The sequence below is a fragment of the Rhinopithecus bieti genome, unplaced genomic scaffold (assembly GCF_001698545.2).
Source record: "Rhinopithecus bieti isolate Rb0 unplaced genomic scaffold, ASM169854v2 scaffold_4658, whole genome shotgun sequence".
NCBI lineage: Eukaryota > Metazoa > Chordata > Mammalia > Primates > Cercopithecidae > Rhinopithecus > Rhinopithecus bieti.
This window is the reverse complement of record NW_016804523.1, coordinates 12,866-35,398: the sequence shown is the minus strand read 5'-3', so window position 1 is coordinate 35,398 and position 22,533 is coordinate 12,866. Positions and strand designations below refer to the sequence as shown.

Here is a 22,533-nt window from a genome sequence, read left to right as displayed (position 1 = left end):
AGATGGAGTTTCGCTCTTGTTGCCCAGGCTGGAGTGCAATGGCGCAATCTCGGCTCACCGCAACCTCCGCCTCCTGGGTTCAAGCAGTTCTCCTGCCTCAGCCTCCCCAGTGGCAGGGATTACAGGCATGTGCCACCATGCTCAGCTAATTTTGTATTTTAGTAGAGACAGAGTTTCTCCATGTTTGTCAGGTTGGTCTCGAACTCCCGACCTCGGGTGATCCGCCTGCCTCTGCCTCCCAAAGTGCTGGGATTATAGGCATGAGCCACTGTGCCCAGCAATCTCTGAGTCTTAAAAGAGGTCCCGAATATTTTTATTCTCCGACATCAAGATTTAATATTATGTTTTTATCTATAATTTTGGTTTGCTTGGAAACTTTAGGTTTGAACAGAACTGAATTTACATCAAGTCCTGTTTGTAAATAATTATAAAAACAAGATAGCTGTTGGCATGTCTACTGCAGAAACTCACTAATGTATAGTCTATATTTAGCTGAATAAATCTGCACAACACATTGTACCAAAAAACAAACCATGTTTTAAACACCTGGCTAAAGTCAGAGCTAATTTTCTATCATTTTACTTTATCAATCAATGACTTTCAGTTTTGGAAGTCCTAGTCAACTAATCCTCCCCAAAGCACTGGTTAATGACAGTACCAAAATGCAAAAACCAAGGGATATGCTGGATAACACCAACAACAAAAATAGGATCTGAGTTGCAATTCAATTTCAAAGTCTAAATATCATAAAATGTTATCATATATCAAATGGACACATAGAAATACAATTCTAGTTTCCTTAACAAGGTAGTGTCCTTGTTAAAAAAAAAGTGTGCCTTGAGGCATAAATTCCTGACACATTAATAATAATGTGTGAAAAGAATAAAAATGTTAGATCACAGATCTTATCTGTTGAGGCCTGGTGTTTTAAAGGTATAATTATTAGTTAGTATTTCCAGAAATATGTTGAGTATGGTAGCGTCCAGGAGAGCATTTAGCATAAATGAAACAAATCTGTTTAGCCTAAGGTACTTCCTAAAAGTAGGCTACAGCATAGTATGGTGATCAGACCCAAACCTTGATTTGAAGATGTGCAAAGAGGTGGGCAGAACAAGGGAATGTTATGCAAAATGTTATTTTGGTTACTGCTCCCAATTTAGTTAAAGGGCTGTAACCATGGCAACTGGGCCCAAATAAAGTAAGGGCAATAATGGTCAGCTTTCTTCCTGTGGTGATAAAGCTATTGTCAACTTTTGTGTGGCATGAGGAGGGAAAGAAAAATCTGTTTATCTATGCCAGGAACAGCCAAGGTACTTAAATATTTCAATGGTTATTTCAGATTCAGCAAAATCTGAGAAATTCATTTAAATGAAACCTCATAGTGACTTCTATGTGGTAATTTGCTTGTTAAAACTTACACACACACACACACACCACAATAAAAACTATGATGAAGAAAATGGTTTTTCTAGTTAGAACATTTTCAGTACTTAATAGTGACATGTAACTTTTCAAAAACAGAATGCTATGTTGGCACCTCTGTCAGTCTTACAGTAGTGAGACCAGTCTACACATCTTTTGGTTAGTATTTCATTAAAATGATAAAGAAATCACTGAAAGTGTTAGTGACTCCCAAATCATTTTGAAGATGCCAAAACTTGTTGACCTGTGGTCACAGGTCTAGACTTGAACAAAAGAAGGTACAAGAGAAAAAAATCCAAACCACTGGAGCTAGTTTATAGAACATGTTTGGAAGTATCAGTTCAGCTCTATTAAAACTCTTTCTTCCTAAACAAGGAGCTCCATAATTCCAAGAGTTACCATCAGATGAATGGTCCTGACTATTCCTGGATGCACAGGCTTGGCAGATGGGTTTTTGTTATTGCAGTGATGAATAACTTAATTAAAATAAAAGTAAAACTTGCATGACTGTCTTCTGAAGTAAGAGGTGCACTATAAAATATGATTTAAAGAAAATATAAACAGGTAGAAGTTTTTCCTAAAAGCAAATGGAGTTCTTTGGCAAAAAGACTGATTATAGGTATGAGGTAAGAAATACACAAGGTAAGCTGGGGTCCTTTTCTTTTGGTAAGCTTACTTTTTGGCAAAAGTAAGGATGTATTAAAGACTACCTGGGTCATATCATAAGGACAAAGGAAAAACAACAGGAGTCAACATGGAGAGGATCCAAAATGGGACAACTTTAGCATTAAAAAAAAAATGACGACTGCAATAGATTAAGATAACTGAAATATATGCAAACCCACATGTTCATACTAACAGCAAAAACAAAAACCCTAAGTGGCTTGAGCACTCATTATAATAAAAAGCAATAAAGGGAATTACAGAGATAAAACATTTATCTTCCTTTCCTTGTATAAATGCATTTTGGGGTAACTGAATGGTTGACGATGGAAAGTTGTTCCAGCTAATAAATGGAGAAGGAATGATAGAATTTGAGCAGCATCATTTGGCAACCCCTAATGAAATAGTGTATTAGACCCACAAACAGTGGTTGGTAAATTAAGCCTAGGGCCCATATCCAGCCTGCTGCCTGTTTTCGTAAACGAAGTTTTATTGGAAAGCAGCCATGCTCATTAATTTGTGTACTGTGTATGAGTGCTTTTACACTACAACAGAAAGCTGAAGGGTTGGTACAGACACTATGTGATCTGCAAAGCCTAAAATATTTACTATCTGGTCTTTTATAGAAAAAAGTTTGCCAATTTCTAGGTTACAGCAATGATAATGAATAGTTGCTGATAATTTATTAAGTAAAAGATTACCTGGCCAACATGGTGAAACCCTGTCTCTACTAAACAAATACAAACATCTAGCCAGGTGTGGTGGCAGGTGCCTGTAATCCTAGCTACTCGGGAGGCTGAGGCAGGAGAATCACTTCAACCCAGGAGGCAGAGGTTGCAGCAAGCTGACATCACCTTACTACATCTTTAAAAAAAAAAAAAAAAAAAAGAAAAAAAGGGGGAACTTTACAATGGAAAGAAACACTGCTAACTTGCCTGTTAGTCTTAGCAACACTGGCTAGACGCAGTGGCTCTTGCCTGTAATCCCATCACTTTGGGAGGCCAAGGCAGGAGGGTTGCTTGAGGCCAGAAATTTGAGACCAGCCTGGGCAACACAGCAAGACCCTGGTTCTAAAAAAGTTTTAGAACTTAGCCAGGTATGGTGGTGGATGCCTGTAGTCCCAGCTACTTGGGATGCTAAGGTTGGAGGATGGCCTATGCCCAAGAGTTTGAGGCTGCAGTGAGCTATGATACGCTACTATGCTGTAGCCTGGGTGACAAATCAAGGCCTGTGCCCAAGAGTTTGAGGCTGTAGTGAGCTATGATATGCTACTGCACTGTAGCCTGGGTGACAAATCAAGGCCCTTCTCTCTCTAAAAAAAAAAAAACCTAACACCACGCCCATCAAAAGTGGATCAGACATTATATGTGAAACAACATGATTACCTAGGATCTACTCCACAGTACCATCTATGAAGTATTCTTGTTCAAAAAATAAATTAAAAAAACAAATGAAAGTAGTCTCTTAATATAAGTACAAGATTACAGGAAACGGGGAGAGAGGAAAATTGTTAAAAGACAAGATGAGGAAGCAATCAGCCAAATTGAGAATGTGGGAATTTTTTTTAAAGGCAGATTTAGGAGGGGAATTGAAAAGAGACATTGTCTATCAAATGTAATACGTAGACCTTGTTTGGATCCTGATTCCAACAAACCACCTGTAATGATTTTTTAAGACAAATTCAGAAATATAAACATGGCCTTGGGTATCAAACTGTAGGTAAAGAGTCACTGTTAAGTTTTTCTGGGTGATAATGCAAATGTGTTTGTGTATGTGTGTTTATTCTTACTGTTAAAGACACGTACTAAAGGACTACATAGTCGAGCTTAAGATTTGATTTAAAATATTCTAGCAGTTCAAAAAACAGAGGAAAAGATGGATAAAAGAAGACTGGCAAAATGATATTAACTATTAAAGCTGGTTGTGGCAAAATGCTGTTAACTATTAAAACCAGCTGATGGACACTTGAGGGCTTAATATACCATCCTCTCTCTACTTTGTGGCACGTATGTAATTTTCCATAATGAAAATGAGAATAGAAAATAAGAGACAAATACAATGCATTTTTTGATGTACTTCAACTATTCGGAATTGGTGTTTAACTTACTCTAAATCTGGCTCTAACTTTTGCTTACTAAAAGCCTGTTTAAATATCTGCTTCTGCTTGCTTGACAGGAAATGTTGGCCTCTAAAACTTTTAACTATTGCTGCATTAGCATCTAAAACCTCTTACTACATTCACCTAATATTTTGGAGGAGATTCTTTTCTCAGCTCTATTTTTCCTCCAAGAGTATTTCCTTTTGCACAAGAAACTACTTAATATTCTTCCTCCAAAGTTTGGCCATACTTGGCCTGCAAACTGTTATGACATCTTTTTGTTCTTTACTTCTTGTCATAATTACAATATACATACATAATATAATGGTCTTAATAGAGTCTGGAAGACTATATATATAAAAATCCAGCATCTAATAAATTCTGTGACTCCCTGCTCATATATATTAAAACTCTTCCTATAAATACAAATTTTATGTCCTAAAATTACTCTTTTAAGTTGTTAAGCTTCTATGTTACTATGTGGCTTTTTATATTTAATAATTGTCTAATATATTAAGCCATGCTCTTCCACTTCTGCTTATGAACATTTAAAAATAAAATACTGATTTAAAATATTGTTGAAACCAGTAATTATATCATAAATCAAAATCTCAGACCAAGGCTTATAAATAAGGAAAATCTTACTGAGGTTCTTCTATAAAGAGCAGAACCTTACACTCATCTACCTGATGCCAAAACTTAGAGCATATTATTCACGTCAAGGTTAAAAAGTAAATTACAATAGAAAATGCTTTACAATTATAAGGTCACAGTTCTTTATCTGAAACTCCTTGGGCTAGATGAGTTTCATAATTCAGAATTTCTTAGATTTTATAAATACAATATAGTGTATATAACATTCATAATCAATATAACATAATATAGTATAACGCTATATTATAGTAAATCAAATGCAACAAATGCCAATAAAATCTGCAGTGAAACTCAATTTTCATATTAAGTGGAATTAAAAACAGTAACCTCCCCCATTTATCTATGAGGCATATGTTCCAAGACCACCCAGTGGATGCCTGAAACTGCATATAGCACTAAACCCTATATATACTATGTTTTCATCTTGTACATACATACCTATGATAAAGTTCAATTTACAAATTAGGGGCAATACTCTTGTGCTTTGGGTACATTGTGAAGTAAAGTAAGGGTTACCTGAATGTAAGCACGGAGATACCACCACAGTTGATCTACCCCAGAGTGCTACTAAGTGACTAACGAGCAGGTAGACAGACAAGGGAATGACTCACATCCTGGGTGGATGAAGTAGAATAGCCCAGGATTTCAACATGCTACTCAGAAAGGTGCATAATTTAAAATTTATGAATTGCTTATTTCTGGGATTTTCTATTTAATATTTTCAGACTAGGGTTGACTGTAGGTAACTGAAACTGAAGAAAGCCAAACTACGGATAAAGGGAGACAACTGCGCTGCAAATTGTCTCATGTCAGTTAAGATCAAGTTTTGCTGCCAAAGGAGTTAGGATAAAATGTTTTGATTTTGAGAACTTTTTGAATTTTGGAATTATGGATAAGGGACTATAGACCTGAATTATATAACTCCATCCTCTTTATTTCAGTGACTGTCAAATGTAACAAATTATGGTCAAGCTAAAATAGTTGACGTTAAGACATGAATACAATTAGTTTCGTATTATAAAAAAAAAAAGAACACTAATAGAAGAAAATAATCTTGTACAAATTCGGACTTTCGTGGTATGTAATGGTAAGGAGGCAGGGGCTCCTTTGTACATGTTCATGATCCTAGTGATGCTGCTAGCAAAACTGCCCTTTCCCTTTGCATTCAATTGACTGCCAGGCAAGTGTCAAATGTCTCTGCACAACAAACTTTTCTAGAAACAACTGCAGGATAGTACAGTGGGTCATAATAAAAACAACAGGTAACTTGCCAATTTAGGCTTTTCCTTGCCAGAGATCTAACAGATAGAGTTTCCCATTGTTGGAATGTACCATATGATGAACCAACCAGATTAAATGGAACTTACCTAAAGATCACAAGCCTGCTACTTCCCTTGGATTTGGCTCTTCTGAAGATTTGAAAGTCCCAGACTATCTTCCTCAGGAATGTCGTTGTTTTTAGGTATTTGGAAAACAGGGCTGCTTTTGATTCTGTACCACCCCAAATGTATGAGCCCAATTAAAGGGACCATAACAATCAAAACTTTGTAGTCTCTCCAAAAGTTCTGAAGGCTCATAGTACTTCAGTATCGGTGTACCTAAGAAAAGGTTACAGTTAGAGGAAAAAACCCCACTAAAACCCATAACCTCCCTTTAATTACATTTCTAAATCACTATAACTAGCATGCTGTACTCTAACAAACGCTGACTGTTAAAGATTTTTAATTATAATACATTGCAATGTTAATAAACAAAAAGAGACATGTCGTTGACCCAAAGGGAGCAGGCAGTCGGCCTTGGGGAACTTACAGAGCAATACTGACTTTTTGGCAACAATTGTAAAGGAGCAACATTACCTGCTGAAAAAGCTATATGAATCTTTGAAAACACACATGCATGGAGCGTTCTTCAAATATATTAATATTCTCTAAGCCACAATAGAGTAAAAGCCTTTTTTAAAGTTATATTTTTAAAAAATTATAACTACAGGCTGAGTGTGGTGGGCTCACGCCTGTAATCCCAGCACTTTGGGAGGCTGAGACGGGCAGATCAACTGAGGTCAGGAGTTCAAGACCAGCCTGGGAAACATAGTGAAACATCATTTCTACTAAAAGTACAACTATTAGTCGGATATGGTGATGAATGCCTGTAATCCTAGCTACTTGGGAGGCTGAGTCAGGAGACTCACTTGAACCTGGGAGGTGGAGGTTGCAGTAAGCCAAGATCGTGCCACTGCACTGGGCAACAGAAGGAGACTCCATCACAAAAAATAAAAATAAAAAAATAAAAAAAAAAATTACAATCACATTTAGTCGCAATTTTAACAGAAGAATTAAATGGTAATCCACAAATATGCAATAAGAATTTAGGTTCTGGCCAGGTGTGGTGGCTCACGCCTGTAATCCCAGCACTCTGGGAGGCCGAGGCGGGCAGACCATGAGGTCAGGCGATCGAGACCATCCTGGCTAACACTGTGAAACCCTGTCTCTACTAAAAATACAAAAAAATTAGGCAGGAGTGGTGGCGGGGGCCTGTAGTCCCAGCTACTTGGGAGAAAAAAGAATTTAGGTTCTATATTCTGACAGGATGCAGTGACAGTGTTTCAACTGAGATTACAACAGCTGAGCATGGATTCCAATTGCAGTAAAGACTTCTGGCTTGGATGCTATGAATTAGAATGAATTTAATGCCATTTCCACATTTGTGTGCAAAACTACTGCATTTTAGAGTGTGTGCCCTGAATCACTAGAAACCCTACTTTAGAGGGTTATTATCAACCTAGTTTAGATAAAGAAACTGGGACTAGACAGTTGTCTAGAGTTACAAAGCTAGTTAGCTTTTAAAATAGATTAAAAAAAAATTTTTGGAAAGGATAGAAGTAGGGCCCAGAAAGGCGCTATGTTTGATGATCTGTTGGGTTTGGGAACTTGAATCTGGACAACCTCTAAAGACTCCTTATACTCTTCCTTATACTCTTAATAAGGACTGCTCCACCATCTATGAGACATGCTATGAACCTGGCTCAATTGCATCTCTGAGTTTTAGTACCATGAAATCTCCTAAATTACTTTATTTTGTCTAAATGCCATTAGAAAAGGTCTGAAAAGAATTTCTACTTACTCCCCTTTTAAGACTAAAATACAATAGTACTGAGTTAAATAGACTGAACCGTCTCTGTGTTCTGTGTATACATATTAAAAATAATAAATAATAAAAGATGTTATCTTATAGCTATGAACATGCTATTCTTAGCATTATAAACCATTTCTCCCAAAGGTCTAAATTCATATTTTATAAGAACTTTGTTGCAAAATTACTAGAGAAAACGTGACCTACTTTGTAAATGAAAGTATTTTATGGCCTTTTCCTTTTCTAACGTACTGTGGCATGCTATATACTCTTTGTAACCTTTAGAGAATATACCTTTTATTGACATGCTTATGTTCCATTTTTAGAGGAAATCAATTACAAATAACTGTATCATAATTAAATTTCATTGTGAAGTCCGAAGGCAAAAGCCTTTGGGGATTTGAGGGCACAATAAAATAACTGGGGAGGAACTAGGTGATTTAGAGTAATGAGGGAAGAATTCTAGTAAGGGCTACTTTTTATAGGAGGGACAGAGGCTGCACCAAAGTCAAATGGTCTGTGTTGACTGTCATATGGCATTTTTGTCTGCAAAACACCTTAAACTAAAGGTCTAGAAGATACTGCTATTCATATCCAGTCTCAATATGTAAGGTGACTTTGGCACCTCTGTTACTCTCAACATGAGGTTATCAAGTCACATTACTTTTAACAGCCATCTCTGTCATTCCCCATTTACTTCTCCATGATTATCAACATGTCACCCTTTTCCTGAACTATAAACTCAAGAAAAAAAACCCTAGCTTATATAAAAAGAGATTAGGGCCAGGTGCAGTGGCTCACAAGTGTAATCCTAGCACTTTGGGAGCCTGAGGTGGGTGGATCACTTGAGCCTAGGCAGCATGGCAAAACCTGTTTCTACAAAAAATACGAAAATTAGCCGGGCATGTTGGCGCATGTCTGTAGTTCCAGCTGTGTGGGGGGACTGAGGTAGGAGGATCACTTGGACCTTGGGAGGTTGAGGCTGCAGTGAGCTGAGATAACGCCATTGCACTCCAGCATAGGTGACGAAATGATACTGTTTCAAAAAAACAAACAAACAGCAAAAGAGACTGAATAGGATAAAAGGATGTAATAATAAAATGGAGATTTGTAACTCAAGAGCTAAAATTAGAAACAAATTAAATGACAATCTGTAACATCAATGTTTGGGAAAGTGTTGTAATATTCTCTCCGGCACAGTGGTTAACAGCAAGTAATGACACAGTTATGAACCCTCCTTGAGAAGAGTGAAAATTATATAGGGTTAGCTCCCTATAATACTTAGTGAACCTTTGGGTCATCTCCCAGTTAAAGATAAAAGAAATGCACAATTATATGTTTACTGTGCTTAACAGTCTATTATTCTTCCCATTAGGATAACTTAAGAATCGATGAATCTTTTTCTAGATTTAGGTTTAGTTTAACCTGGAAATTAGTATCTATTTTAACTGAAAACTCTTTATTTGCTAAACATCACTGAGACTCAGTACAGTACTTCCTGGTTAGTAAATGACGTAGACTGATTTAATGATTAATTGCCTTAATGTTTACTGAACATCTACATGTCCCCATTTCCTCAAATTCTCCATATCTCATATATTGATTTGGCTAATGGGGGTGAGAGAGAGCAAGTAACTATTTTCTGACAGATAATTCTGTCGTCCTTTGAAAGGCTTGGGAAATGATTAGGATCAGTATGAAAGGGCTTTTACTTTACAAACTATTTTTAGAGTTTTCATTTAATTCACATAAAAACAGTGTAAGTATCACACTGTACATACAATAGTCCATTTTCACTGAGCAAGATGGAATTCAGCACTTTAAAATGACACTGGCATATAGTGAGACCTCATCTCTATTTTAAAAGAAAAAAAAAATTAAATAAAAGAACAAAAAGGCCAGGCATAGTGGCTCACACCTGTTACCCCAGCACTCTAGGAGGCTGAGGCAGGGGGACTGCTTGAGCCCATGAGTTTGAGACTGCCTGGGCAATATAGTGAGACTTCATCTCTATTTTAAAAGAAAAAACATATATTTAAAAAAAGTGACATTGGCATATAACTTTCAACTACTTCATTTCTTTCACTTAATAGTGAAAAATTTCCAGTACACTGCATGTATTCTACTACCTGCATAACCTCTTGTCAGGGCAAGACACATTAGACCTCACTAGACATTACTAGCAAAGTTCATTGCTAGTTTTACAAAAAAAATATAGTTTTCAAATTTTATATTTGATATGGTAGTTAGCGAGGTAATGTGTTATTTATTTTGTTTATAAACTTTTGCAGAGCTTTTACTTACAATCAACCATATTTTGGGGATACAATTTTAATTTAGCACTTTTTTTTCGTCTTAGTTCCTCTGTGTTTTTTTACAAAATGAAAATTAGGGCTGGGCATGGTGGCTCATGCCTGTAATCCTAGCACTTTGGGAGGCAGAGGCAGGTGGATCACCTGAGGTCAGGAGTTCAAGACCAGCCTGGCCAACATGGTGAAACACTGTCTCTACTAAAAATACAAACAATTAGGCTGGTGTGGTGGTGGGCGCCTGTAATCCCAGCTACTCAGGAGGCTGAGGCAGGAGAATCACTTGAACCTGGGAAGCAGAGGTTGCAGTGAGCTGAGATCATGCCATTGCACTCTAGCCTGGGCAACAAGAGCTAAACTCCTTCTCAAAAAAAAAATAGCATTACTGTCCTTTTCTAATAAATATAGTATAACCTTACTTTTTAAAGTTAGCAAATATAGAAACAAGGAAAAGAGAGCTAAAATCTTTTGGGTGTAACAAAAATGTGATCATGATACACAAGCTGTTTCGTAATATCTCTTCCAAAGAATATAACATGATCATTTTTAAGAGCTATACAGCATTTGATTGTAAAAGAGATATCCTAATTTGACCAATCTGTGATTGAAAGAAATTTGAGATTTTTCAATGCTTTATTGCAAAATATGCTATGGCAATATTTATGTAAATACTCCAGAGTCCATGCTCAAAGCCTCTATGTGCTGCTTTTCAGAATTAACACATTTCTTAAAAATTAACTCATTTTTTTAAATGAACTTTACAACAAAGTTTGTAAAACCTTGAGTTTTAGAAAGGTTCATGATACTGAGAAGCAGGCAGACCGGGAGATCCAATTTGTGAAACAAACTTAAGCTATTTACAGTTTGCCTTGAGATGGTCCTTCCCTCAAAACACTTGGCAAGTCATTCCAAGTGGCATGGAACTATCTTGTGGATACCAGAGATTCTGAGTCTAAAACAAAGATTTCTCAAGAATAAGCTCAAAATGATCAGATTTGATGAGCAGTTAACTGGTTAATCCCTAAAATAGTTACTGTTTGATGTTCATTTATTGAACTTTTCAAGTTTGGAGCAAAGCAACAAGAGAAATGACACATCTTTTTTCCCTTCCTTACCCTCTAATGTACTTGCCACTGCCCTTTCTTATCTTTCTTTCCTGAATCTTCTTTAAACATATTTCTAAAAAAAGACTCCTTTAGAAGGATAGAGAAATCAAGACATGAAATGAGATTAGTAAATTTTAGATCAAGTAAAATAGAGAGTTGATATTTATAGTTTCATTCACTAAAATGTCTTTTGTTAAGTTTAGAAAAAATTTAGAGGCAACTTTAATGTGGATTATACTTTTCATATTCTTCTCTCAAAATATGATCTTAAATTATTCAAAAGTTTCATATTTTTCATTTTGTTTTGCTTTCATAGCAAGTTTATGAGCACATTTCATAAATGAAGAAACACTAAATGTTTGATTTTAAGATTACTGTCAGTTAACTGTGGCAGTCAATTTAGACTGTGAAGTCTTGGCTAGCATTCTACTAAGCAATTTTTCAAGTCAAGAATTCATGCCCCAGCTTGGGCAGCACTGTCCATCAGAATTTCCAGTGTGTGATCATGGATGAGGGGAACATTTGGAGGGCGTGATGCACACTCTTGAAGATCACTGAGGTCAACTAGCTTGGGGCATCATGCCTGGCATTTTTTGAGACAGAGTTTCACTCTGTTGCCCAAGCTGGAGTGTAGTGGTGTGATCTTGGCTCACCTCCACATGCCAGATTTAAGGGATTCTCGTACCTCAGCCTCCCAAGTAGATGAGAACACAGGAGCACACCACCATGACTGAATAATTTTTGTATTTTTAGTAGAGACAGGGTTTTACCATGTTGCCCAGGCTGGTCTCAACTCCTGGTCTCAAGTGATCCGCCTGCCTCAGTCTCCCAAAATGCTGGGATTACAGGCATGAGCCATGCACACCCCCTGGCATGTCCTTGGCTGATTTTCATGTCAGGTATATATAAAAGGTTAACAGCTGTCATTTCACATGTCCGAAATTAGAGGGCATCTTACAGTTCTGGAGGTAAGAAAAAGAAAAAAAATTAGAGGGCAAAAGAGTCTATACCCTCCGAAAACACATCCATGACCTACTAACGGTTGAGATTAGCTGGGCTAGTTAAGTTTTCTTTAATTTAGTTCTCAGTATAGAATGACAGCAAGAGATTAATGAACAGAAGAGAGAGAAGCTTGCTATACTTCTACCTCATTACAAATACTGTAATCTTTTAGAGGAGCTTAAAGGCCAAGTAAACACTGACACACACACACACACACATGCACACATACTACACATAGTAAAGTTAAGGGCAAAAAGGCAAGCAAGCTTCCTAGAACTTCCCAAACAGCTGGATCTAGCTATCAGATTATTCTATCTAGCACAGTATTGGTTAAAGCCATCAAGTTTTTGTATTGCTTCCTGCAAAATGAGGCCTAAAACAACCTGGATGCTGGGAATGTTACATCAAAGGTTCTCATTTTGCCTATTGGGCTTGCTGGGCGCCATCTGCTGGTCTTCTGGACACAGTGTAAAATGTATTCTTTTTGGTCTTAATTGCTGTTCTGATTAAAGTATTTGAAAAAATTGTAATTTTTAAAAACTTCCACTGAATGTAACTGAATCATGAGGAGAACACTAGATAGAATATTAAAAACCAATTAACCCAGCTCTTGTGATTATGAAACTTTATGAAGTTTACTGGAATTGTACTATGCCTTTTCTTTTACAATGACAATGTTGGCTTTAGGTATTTGTGAATTCTTCATTTCTGAATTCTCATCACCAACATTAAAAGCTATTTTATCCTCAATTTTAATACAGCAGTTTGAATTGTGGCATTTTTTGGGTGTACACAATAGAAAAGACTGCACGTGGTCTTCAACTGTGCCTATGCAATGAACTGACATGGTAAACAGAACAATCGTTTTCCTTTTTCTTTTCCAACTACATCACCTAAAATAATACTCATTTTGCTGGACTTCTCCAGTCTTGTAAAACACACACCCCAAAACAATACTGTCAATTCTTAATGAACCCATGGATCATAACTGAGTTCCAAAGTCTCCATTTTGCAAATCCTACCACCTTCCCCACCAAACCATTCAAGGTCAGCTTGACCTATATCCAAGAGCCAGGCTGCTGACAGCACAGCCAGAATCGGGAGTGAATATGCAGTCAGAAGGCCGAAACAGGTATGTGTAAGTATCTTATGTCTTTTGCTATTCCCCCCGTCCATTGCTGTGAATTTAGTGTGTTTGTAAATAAAAAATATACTGAAAGCATCATAAGTCTCATATGGGGGTTTCACTAATTGTAGGCAGTCTCAAATACTAAGCAAGTGATTAACAACTAATGAGAAGTGAAAACTAGCTTACCAGCAAGCTGTGGTTTATCAGAATGGTTGTAGTAGTTTATAGAGTTGTCTGAGAATCCTATCCCCTTTCACTGTTTTTACACCCTGGCTGCCATTTGATGCTGGTGATTGACTGGTGGAGGAGAGGGGAGTAGGTATCATGCAGATAGCCAGATTGTTCCAGATCAAATACCTAGATGATCAGGCCCTTAGTGCTACAACAAACACTTTATGTGTTCCTGGTATGTTCTGAATCCCTAAAGAGCCCATTTCTACCCTTCATCATTTTCAAGATTTTAATTGTATGCTCCACCTTCATTTCTGCAGATAATCTATTGGCCAGAGGACATTATGGCTATTTAGGTATGAACACCTCTAACTTGCTGTCCCCATATATAAAAACCTATGCACCTTAGCTCTCAACTAAATCTCCTTCCAGCTGGGCGTGATGGCTCATGCCTCTAATTCCAGCACTTGGGGAAGCTGAGGAAGGTGGGTCACTTGAGGTCAGGATTTTGAGACCACTTTGGCCAAGATGGTGAAACCCCATTTCTACTAAAAATATGAAAAATTAGCTGGATGTGGTGGCGTGCACCTGTAATCCCAGTTACTTGGGAGGCTGAGACAGGAGAATCGCATGAACCCAGGAGGCAGAGGTTACAGTGAGTTGAGATCGCGCCATTACACTCCAGCCTAGGTGACAGAGCAAGACTCTGTCTCAATCAATCAATCAATCAATCAATCAATCTCCTTGCCTACTGTCAGAAGAACTGGTATTCCTATTATCTATCTTCCAGTCCCACTTTCTACTGTGTCTTCAGGGTTCTAACTTCATTATCCCCTTTCGTCTACCTCCAACCTTCCACTCTTAAGGGCCTTTCTCCTTTGCATAACTATGACTATTTTTCTCCACTGAAGAGTCAAAAACAAATTCCCTAAGGCAACTGCCCTCTACCAGTTTTCCTTCTCAGTACTACACTATCTCTTTCCTTTCAAATAATGTATCTTTTCCTAGAGTCACTTCCCATTCCACCTTCAAACCCAAGCAATCTGCTTTTGTTTCATTCTCCACGGAAAGTGTTCTGACCATAAAGATCACCAATCCTTCCCCTTACATAATCTCTCTGTAGCCTTTTGATGTGTTGTTGAGACTCCTAAGTACTCAGGACTCTATACTGCTCCTTCTTAGTCTCCTTTAATAGCCTGCTGGTTTCCATCCACCTATTCATCCTTATCAAAGATCTGTCTTTGGTAGTCTTTGTTTCCTGGGCGGTCTCATTCAATCCCCAAACTTCTATGATCATGCATCCACTCTGGCTCTCACACGTTCATCTCCAGCTTGGACCCACATAATAAACTGCTACTGTTCACCTTTGAACTAACCGTCCCCACAAATAGTCTCAATTCATCTCATATAAAACAAGTCCTCTTTCCCTCCCAAACCGCTGTTCCACTTGGATTTCCTGTTTCGTTAACAAAAAGCATTATCTACTAAGCCATTCAATTCAGAAATCTGGATATAGTGGACTCTGCCCTTTTCCTCATGCTCCTCCTCAACTCACTCAGCATATCCTGCCATTTGATATGAGTGTTTCTTTACATAATCTCTCCGCCCTAGAGTCACAGTCCAGACCCTTGTGCCCTCTCACATGCCCTCTTTGCTTGGATTCCAATGGTTCTCAAAGTGTGGTCCTCTCAACAGTGCCATTTGCATCACCTGGGAATTTATTAGAAATGCAAATTACCAAGCTGCCCCTGACCCACTGAGTCAGAAACTCTAGGGTGGGGTCCAGTAATCTGTGTTTTAATTAATTCTTTAGGTAATTCTGAAGCTGAAGTTTGAGAGCCACTGTTCCAATCTACCTCCACTAATCCATTCTCTACACTTTTAATATAGCCATCTTGCAAAAAAAAACCAGAAAACAAAACAAAAAAAAACCCCAAATCTGGTTGTATTCTTGCTTTGCTTAGAAGCCTTTAATGACATTTTTGACTAGAGTGAAATCTAAATTTCTTAGTGCAGCAGAAAGAAAAATCCACTAGGATCTAGATCCTGCCTACCAGCTTTCAGAAAGTCAAGCACTTTAAATCATTTTTGTTAAGAATGCATTGTCATGTAGTGACTAAGGGATGAGCTGTGGACTCATACTACCTGGCTTTCCTGGCTTTGAATCTTTACTTACCACTTTACAACTGGCTGTGTGGCCTTGGATGAGTCACTTAATCTCCCTATGCTTCAGTCCCATCACGTGTACAATGTGAATAAAATCGTCCATATCACAGGCTTGCTGCGCAGTTATCCCAACACTTGGCACTTAGTCTGGGCTCAGTAACTGTTAGATATTATTATTATTTTGATTATGTCAAAAAGAAAAAAACATTACTGGAATTAACCTGTAGTATAGCAAGAACAGGAGAGGATTAGAATTAATGCCCAAACTAAGGCAAGCGGTCCCCATAAAGGAGGGCCCGCTTCTTTGGGCAGTTTCAGTTCGTTAGCTATGAATAAAAATACCCAGAGTCTCAAGAGAGAGGTTCTGAGGCCTCTGGGGTTTGACTAGGGTAGAGTGAATCTGGTATTCAGATTCTAGGATATTATAGGACAGATAAGAGTCAAGCTTCTAAAGTCAGAGCCAGGAAAGCTGTGAAGAAAGTCAAAAAATTCATACAGAGCAAAGCAGCAAAGACAGGGTGAATAATTTCAGGTTTATTTCTCTAATAACAGTTAATGGGGCAGCTAAGTGATCAAATGTGAGAATCCTATGATGACTGAAACTCGGTCGACATTTTCAGACATGTTGTTGGTCACTTAACAGCAAAAGCATTGAGTAATGGTGAGAATCATATTCTAACTCCCATCACAAATTAGTTATGGTCTTGGACAAATTACTTCTCTCCTGCCTCAATATCATGATCTGAAACAGGGGGCCACATTATGCAGACAATGATATATATTCATAGCCTAGTGCAGTGCCTAGCATGTGGGAAGTGCTCAATACATGGTAGCCATTACTTTTATTGGGAGTATATTATCTTATACAAATCACATATAAAAATAGGCACCCCTGGAGGTTCCGGCTTGATTGAAGCAATTACATATTATCATCGAATATTTTGACTAAAATTGGGTTCTAACTTATAAGGCGAGGAAATATTGGAAAGACAAATCCAAACACAGTCATGTATCCCACGTTCACATCATTTAGGGATTAGCAATTTTCACTTCAAATATATATGAGATTAATTCTATACAAATGCTCACTTAGTGTCTATTATGCTAGCAAGACTATTAGGCTCGGGGGGAACTACCGAGAAGAGTAAGGCATGATTCTTGTCCTCAAGGAGAATACAGGTTTGAGAAGAAAATGGGACAATCTTAATAAAACATAGTTCAATACTGTATAGGATCAAAAAACCAAACCAAACTCCCCCAAAAAACTGTATAGATCAAGTCTTTATCAAGTTGACTCATTTTTCAAAATTGTAGTTCTCATTTTTTCCTCTATCCTCCTCTGAATTAGTCTCAATCCATTTTTACTTACTCCATCTTTAGTTACTGCAGGGAGTCAAGATCTAGAAAAACTAGTCACTGCCACCCACTATAACAGAAGGTAGCAGCCACTTGTCTTCTCTGCTATATTTCTAGTGCATAGCAGAACAGTAGAGAATCTTGTTTCCTTTGTTCCACAGAGGATGGCTTATCCTTCTGCTTCAGCTCTTAGTTCAGATGTCACCTACTCAGAGAGCCTTTCTCTGAGCACTCAACCTAAGTGTTTTCCCTCTCCCTCCCCATTATTCTCTAGCACATGTGTTTCCTTCAAAGCTCTACCTTTGTGGTGAATGCTGTGATGTGCCACCCTGACCCCCCTAAGGAATGAAAGGCTTATTTCCCCAGATCCTGGAAGTGCTGAGACAGATCTCGGCTGCCAGCCTCCGTCCATTATTGACTTGGCTGAAGAGTTGAAGTTAGGCCCTTTCCAGGGCAACAGACATCCAACGACAGATCAGTCAAGCGGTATAAACGCCTGGCCCTTCCCTTCAACTGTGAAGGGCCAGCCCAGCACTAGAGTTCCTGTGGGATCGGTGGAGAACATCCTTGAGACTTCACTGCAGCCTAACTTTTTCTATCTGCCCAGTCCTGCTTCCTTTCTTCCTTGGTAATCATCCAAAAAGTCTTCTCTAGTAAATGTCCTGCCTCCAAATCTCCTCAGAGTCTGATTCTCAGGAAACCCAACCTAGGACAATCTAGAAACATCTTGTTCAATGTCAATGTACAATCACCCCTCAGTATCTGGGAGACTGCATCCAGGACCCATGATGGATACCCAAATCCAGATGCTTAGGTCCCTGATTTAAAAATTGTTTAGTAGGCCAGATGCCGTGGGTCACGCCTGTAATCCTAGCACTTCGGGAGGCTGAGGCGGGTGGATCACCTGGGGTCAGGAGTTCAAGAGGAGTCTGGCCAACATGGCAAAACGCCATCTGTACTAAAAAATACAAAAATTAGCCAGGTGTGGTGGCGGGTGCCTGTAATCCTAAACTACTCGGGAGGCTGAGGCAGGGAGAATTGCTTCAAGACGGGGGCGAGGGGTGGAGGTTGCAGAGATCGAGCCACCGTACTCCAGCCTGGGCAACAGAGTGAGACTCTTTGTCAAACAAACAAACAAATGTGTAGTATTTGTACACAACTTACCACATCCTTCCATGTACCTTGAATCATTTCTAGAGTACTTATAATACTTAATACAATGTTAAATGCTATGTAAGTAGTTGTTACACTGCAGTGTTTAGGGAATGACAAGAAAAAAGGTCTGCACGTGTTCAGTACAGATGTAACCATCATTTTTTCCCCAGAATATTTTTGTTTATTTTTTAAAATAGAGTCTCTGTCGCCCAATCTGGAGTGCAGTGGCACGATCTCGGCTCACTACAATCTCCGCCTCCAGGGCTTAAGCGATTCTCCTGCCTCTGCCTCCCAAGTAGCTGGGATTACAGGCGCGCTCCTCTTGCGCCCGGCCCATTTTTTGTACTTTTAGTAGAGACCGGGTTTCGCCCATGTTGGCCTGGCTGGCCTCAAACTCCTGACTCTAGCGATCCGCCTGCCTCGGGCACCTAAAGTGCTGGGATTACAGGAGTGAGCCACCAAACCCCGCCGACCCAGAATATTTTCTATCCGCAGTTCGTTGAATTCACAGATGCGGAACTCATGGATAGGGAGGGTATTGTTTATCCCCCATAACTAGAACAAGGAGTCAGGACCCTGCACGTCCATCTTGGTCATTGCTGTATCTACTAACTCGGCAGTGCTGTAGACACGTGTATCTCTGTGCATGGATAAATTGACGATGTTAATGAATGAATGAAACCGTCATATTGAGAATCTCTGAAACAGGATTTGGGTATCATCTGGGAGGAAGATAAGCATGACCTTAGAGGGTCATCCCTACAAGATCCACAGCCCTGCAAGCCCCGTGGCTGCTTTCACGCAGCTGGCAGGGCCATGCACAACGGCTCGACGCCGTCTGAAGGCCGCCCCCACCTCCGGACAGCCTGGGGTACACCGTGCATCCTCCAGACAGTCACGGGGGGGCACACGGGGCTCCTCCCAGCGAGGGAGGGGACGGGAAGTCACAGGTCCGGTGTAGAAGACCTCCTCGCCGCCCGCATCCGTGCCTACCGCAATATTTACCATCGGCAGCTATTTCAGAGGTAGGTCTTTCGCCTCCTACAGAGAGCCAGCCTCCTCCTTGTCCCCGCCCTCAAATATCCTTCAGTGAGGACACCGGCGACCTTTGCGGGTGGAGAGGGAGGCGCCTACAAGCCCCTTCCACTCTCTTCGGCCGGACAGAAAGCGGGCTTTTCCACCTGAAGTTCCAGCGCTCTCACCTGCCCACCAGCCGCCGCGCCGCCCCAGGCCGCCGCCAGCAGGCCCCCGAGACAGATCTCAAGCCGCCGCTGCTGCCGCGGATCCCGGCAACCTTCGCGTAGCGCGGAGGCACGGAGCACGCGCAGCTCTGCGGTCGGCGCCGGGCCGCCCGCACTCCGCCTCTCCGGGTTTTCCATGAAGCTCCAGTCAACTGCTGCCGTCACCGGAAAAAACGGGGAGCGAAGTTTATTCAGTGTATATTCGAGCAAATTGTTGAAAATGAAATTTTAAAAGAACGCATACAATTTAAATAACATATCAAAATTGTACAGCTTCTGCCTTCTGTTGAGCGCTTAGCAATGATTTACTGAATGAATGAAAGAAGTAGTCCACTGCCCTCTGCTCTCTGGCCAGACATGACCAATCACAAAGCGCTTGGATTTGTGGCTCAGCGCCAGTATCCCGCCTCTCTGTGCGGTTGTCTCGAAAATCAGGAGTTAACCTCCAGTAACTTCCGGGATCGGGTTTGGAGAACGGACATGCGCCGTGAGAGCTAGTTGCCTTCTACTAAAGCATCCGCCGTCAGTTCTTCTTGAGGGCTGACCCGGAAGCGCGGGCTTTTACGGCTCAGTACTCTTCATAGATTAGATAATTCATCCGTTATTTCCCCATCCTGCTTCTGGGTTCCAGGACAAACCTTTTATTCCCTTTTAACAATAAAAAAAAGAGGAAGTTATGTTCAAACATGGCTATTTTCATTAAAGTTTATCCGGCACTGTGAAAGCTACCTTTCCTTTCTCATAATCTTTCGCACCGAATATATGTTTCATTCTTGAAGTAGTCATTTTCCAATGTTAAGAAGACATACCACAGAAAAGCGGTTTTTTTCTCTGGATCAGTTCAACTGCTAGCACTGTGAATTACCGTGATTCGTTACTTGCTAATCATAGTCATTGGGTTCCCAGCCTTTAAATAGAATGCGTCCTGCGCCATTTTTGTTTTGGGCTCACTTTGAAAGCCGCGATATTCTGAACAGAGGCCATTTTTCTTTCGGGCAGATTCCACGGGCCATCGAAGTGTTTCGCCGCCATCTTAAATCCTGGCGGTGGCCTCAATCCAACAGCGAAGCTGCCCAGATCATCTTGTGTTTGGGCGGCGGCTGAGTTCTCAAAAGCGCGCGGAGACCCTGGGAAGTAGGAAGTAGGCGCGAAAGTGCTTCCTCTAGGCTTCTGAACGTTGGCTGCAGCGCCGGCTACCTGTGTAGTCCGAGTTTCCGCAGCCAGGTACTGCTCCACCAGTGACCCTGGACAGTAACAAAACATATAAAAGCCCGAGCCCAAACCCCGCCACCATCATAGGTAAGCACGTGGACCTCTGACAGCCTCAGATGTTCCTTCAAGTGAACTGAACTGTTTGCCCATCTCCTCCCTTCTGGTTTTTTGCTTTGAGTTTTTGAGACTTTTCCGAATCCTTCTCCCTCTACTTCCACCTTTCTTCATTGTTTTCAAAAAGCCAAAAAGTTGCTAAACATCAGAGTGCCATGAGCATGGGCTTTAAGGTGGAAATACTATTCAGGAAAGTTAACTTGATCGTCGGAGAAAGGGAATGCAGTAGATGGGCCAGGTATTTGTATCAAATCATGGCTACCTGCATCCAGAAGTACAAATACCTCCCCCTTCCCGGACATTTTTGGGGATGTGACGTAAATACAGATTGCGTTTGTATATACTTCCCATTCATTCATTTATTCAGTGCATTTCTTGAGTACCTAATTTGTGCTAGGCCGTAAGGATTCAGCAGTTAACTAAGAAAATCCATTAACTCATGGAGCCTACACTTTATCACCTTGACATCTACTAGGTTGAGACAAATAACAGTATTTTATGGTTCTTAGCACTGCTAGACAAGTATTTGCTTTCTCCTTCCCTTGAACCCTGTTTTTTAGTTTTAGTTTTTAATTTTTTTTGGCCGGGAGTAGGAATTAATGGTATTGACACTTACTTCTTGGATCCTAGACATAACGATATTTGTAAGCCAGTTGGCTAGTGTTACAACCAATATTCCAGTTACTTAGGGCCTTATTGTTCAAAGTTTGGTCCACCTACCAGCAGCATCAGCATCCTCTGGGAGCTTGTTAGAATTACACTTAATGCCTCTCTCCAGAGCTGCTGAATCAGAATCTTCCTCAAGAAGTGCACCTTAAAGTTCAAGGAACATTGATTCAGGGCATGGGCTAAAGATATAGCCCTTTCTTTCTTTTTGTTTTCTTTTTTCTTTTTTTTGTTTCCCTTAGATGGAATCTCTTTCTGTTGCCCGGTTTGGAGTGCAGTGGCACGATCTTGGCTCACTGCCATCTCACCCCCTAACCCCGCCAGGTTCAAGCAATTCTCCTGCCTCAGCGTCCCCAGTAGCTGGGATTACAGGCGCGCGCCGCCATCACCCCTTGCTAATTTCTGTATTTTTAGTAAAGACGAAGTTTCGCTATGTTGGCCTGGCTGGTCTCGAACCCGTGACCTCAGGTGATCCACCCGCCTCGGCCTCCAAAGTCCTGGGATTACAGGCGTGAGATTCCGCGCCCGGCCTGGCCCATTCTTTCTTCAACCCGTGCTTCTTAACTAGATTCACAGTGTATTATCAATTTATTCCATGCTCTAAATGCAGTGGATATTTGACAGGTTCTTCTGTGCTTTTAGTTCATTGACTTGATGTTTGGGCATCAATTTAGCATTCCAAAAAGTTGAAAAGAGATTCTGTCATCCCGATATACTTTTATGTAACTTCTGTTATGACATAACATCCGAAATGTAGGGTTTTCTCTGTAAGTCTTAACATCCAATTTACCACTGGCTTGCGTTTTTTTTTTAAAAAAGTTGTTTACTGTGCTTCTTGCTTTCTCATATCTTGTATGCATATGTGCTTTTAATTAAAAGTTGAACTCAAAAGTTTGCATGTGGACAGCAGTTCAATACTGACTTGGAAAACATTGGGCCT

General features: G+C 40.0%; 1 protein-coding gene across 3 annotated transcripts in view; it reads right to left on the bottom strand.

The window, feature by feature from the left end:
• Positions 1-20,478, bottom strand: part of MKKS (MKKS centrosomal shuttling protein) — a 33,638-nt gene extending 13,160 nt beyond the window's left edge. For 2 of the 3 annotated variants that reach the window (XM_017868879.1, XM_017868881.1), the window contains exons 1-2: positions 19,563-20,478; positions 6,205-6,435 (exon numbers count right to left, since the gene is read on the bottom strand). The gene's annotated coding sequence lies outside the window, so the exon portion shown is untranslated. The remainder of the gene's footprint in view (positions 1-6,204; positions 6,436-19,562) is intronic. The other variant, XM_017868880.1, reaches the window with a different exon arrangement.
• Between the last annotated feature and the right edge of the window lie 2,055 nt (positions 20,479-22,533).